Source organism: Balaenoptera ricei, chromosome X (assembly GCF_028023285.1).
Source record: "Balaenoptera ricei isolate mBalRic1 chromosome X, mBalRic1.hap2, whole genome shotgun sequence".
In the NCBI taxonomy this organism is placed as follows: Eukaryota; Metazoa; Chordata; class Mammalia; order Artiodactyla; family Balaenopteridae; genus Balaenoptera; species Balaenoptera ricei.
The window spans coordinates 91,956,576-91,959,749 of NC_082660.1; positions in this window are offsets into that span (position 1 = coordinate 91,956,576).

The window sequence follows — 3,174 nt, forward strand, 5'->3', positions numbered from 1 at the left end:
GATCTAAGACACCTTTATATGTTTAAAAGAAGTAGGCCTATGTTATCATAGAAATAATTCAGTTTCCTTCATGAATTCATTAATAGTCTCAACACTATTCAAGGTTTTTCAGGGGGCATTTAAAGCTTGTTTTAAACCAATGGTTCTCAGACTTTAGTGTGCACCAGAATCATCTATGGGGCTTGTTAAAACATTGATTACTGGGGCCCACTCCTAGAGTTTCTGAAATTCAGTAGTGGGGTGGTGCTTGAGAATCTGATGATCCTGCAGGTCTCAAGACCATGTTTTGTCATCCATCATAGTTCTCTAATGGCTACAGGCCTATAAACCCTGAAATGGCAACTCTAAGAAACCGCTTCCTTCATGATTCCTGATTGCCTCTTACTTTCCTGTAACAAGTAGTTTAAGCTTTCTATGAAAGTATAAATTGCATTTGACTATTTATAATACCTTGCACCTCCCATGAGAACTTTGAAAACATGTGACATCTGGGATTATCTTACACTTCCGCCCATATCATAGTGGCCATTAACAACACCTCTCAATGACCTTCAGGTCTGGACGCCCTCAGGTCAGTACCAGATGCACCTGAACTTCAATAGATCTTTTTGTAGATCTCGTGACTAGCCTGGAAATCCTTGGTCTGTTCAGAGCTTGAGGCCCAGAGAAACGCTCTGAGAAGGGAAGCAAATACCAAATTGGTAGTACCTGACTCCATTTTATTCAAGGACACTTTTTATTGAAAACCATTCATGCTGAGGATACAGTGGGTGGTGATTTGAGATTCTTTGATGACTTCTAATTTCTGTCACAGCTGCCAATAGAGCAAGATACCCATTTCAACTCATGTCATACTGAGCCAGTCATTTACCTTGCCCTCCTAAGGCCTTCAGGAGGGCTTTTGCAGAGGGTTCACAAGTAGGTGATTTTGCTTTCCAGGCTGCTCAGTTAATTTTCCAGAACATTCTCTTACTATAAGCAAAGATTCTCCAGTTAGCCACTAGATGTCACCAAACCCCAGGAAAGGATTGGCTGAGCCTGGCCATCAATGGTGTTTGCTTCCTCTGTGCTGGAGAACAAAACTCAGAAAGGCTCAGGGAAGCAGTTAAAAGAGAGAGACCCTGGGGAAGGCCAGCGGGCAGCACTAGAGGTGTGAAAAGGGATAGCAGTACCTGTGGGGACAGCAGCACAGATGCTCGTGTACACACACACACATACACACACACACATGCACAAAACACCTCTAACTCTCTTAAATCTAACACTAACACTACCCGGGAGAGTTTGCTGGGAGGTAAAGTGGGCAACCCACCCATACCCTGCAACCAAGTCAGGATTCATTTTAGACTGCCCCCTTGGGCTACTTGGCAGAATCAGGCCGAAAGTTTGCAGTGACAACAATCATGGCCTAAGGGAGTCTCCACTGATAGCTTATACCAGTGGTTCTCCGAGTGCCGCTCCTGGACCAGCAATCAGCAGACCTGGGAACTTGTTAGAAATGCAAGTTCTCTGGCCCCATCCCAGACGGAATCAGAAACTCCGGGAGTGGGTCCCAAAACCTGTGTTTTAACAAGCCCTACGGGTGATTCTGATGCTCAGAACCACTGGTTTATGTATGGATTTCCTTATTCACCCATTCATTTATTTCTACATTTATTCATCCAACCATAAAGGAGGTCAGTAAGCCAGAGACAATCCTATCTGTAAACACGGCACATCTTTTGTACCTTGACAGCCCTGTACCCTCCACCCCGCGAATTGATATGAAAATGCATTGCAAGTTCACTTACAAATCAAGGTCCTTTTCCTTCAGTGAAAATGCCTAATCTGTCAGCAAAAATGAAGATTTCTCCAAGCTGGGCCTTGAGCACTGTTGCAAAACAGCTGCTGATGGAATGAAATTCCACTTGCTGTGCCTGATACAGGCTGGGACTGTCACAAGGGCCATTTCACAACCTGCTCCCACACTGACCAAAATTCAGTCTTGTGAATACAAAACACGCACGTCTATGGGGTCACCAGCTTAGCTTGGTGCAAGACCCCATTTGGGAGGTGAGGGGGTTAGGTTGTGCCTGGAGCCTGTCTGTGGAAGGACTTTTTCCAAGAGTCCTTTTTCTCCCTCCCTCTCTGCCTCCCTCCCTCCTTCGCACAGGGCTCGTTTCTCATGCACGCATGTCATTACTTCAGAGATGAGGAAACTGAGTCTCAGGAAGGGTAGGAATCAACCTTGCCTTTGGGAAAGAAGCAGGATGCTGGAGAGTGGAGGAAATGACGTCTGGCCAGGGAAAGAGAAGGAAATGTCTCAGATCCTCAGGGGATAGTGGAAGGGTACCCGTGCCCTGATACATGAGGGAGGAGGGTGGCGCAGACCAGCGCTGGGTCGAGCTCTTCTATCGCTCCCCAGACCGAAGTTCCCTTTCCCCACTGCTAGCCCGCGAGTGGCGGGGAGAGGGTCAGGTAGGGGCGCCTCAGGAGGACGGAGAAAGAATTTGATAAGAATTCATTATTCCCTCTCCCCTCCCGCTTTCCAGCGACCCTCGATCCCCCCAATCTCCGCCCCCAGTATATTTCCTTTCCCAGGCAGGATGGGGAAGAAGCCTGGCAATGGCCAACCTGGGACAGGCCGCGGCTGAGGGGGCGTGGTTAGCGTGGTGACTGATGCCCGTGGCTTCCGGGAGGAAGGGGCTTCCGGAGTCCCTGCCCAGCTCGGAGAGGGGAGATACCTACTTTGGTAACCACCCAGGCCGTGCTAAGTCTGGCCCCTGTAGGTGAAAAAAAATTAATCAATAGTCAGTAAGAAAGAAATGGAAATTTTTATTCAAGCCAACCTGAGGATTATAACCTGGGTGACCCGCCTCTCAGAGTTTTTTTTTTTTTTTTTTTAAACATCTTTATTGAAGTATAATTGCCTTACAATAGTGTGTTAGCTTCTGCTTTATAACAAAGTGAATCAGTTATACATATACAATATGTTCCCATTTCTCTTCCCTCTTGCATCTCCCTCCCTCCCACCCTCCCCATCCCACCCCTCTAGGTGGTCACAAAGCACCGAGCTGATCTCCCTGTGCTATGCGGCTGCTTCCCACTAGCTATCTACTTTACATTTGGTAGTGTATATATGTCCATGACACTCTCTTACCCTGTCACATCTCACCCCACCCCCTCCCCATATCC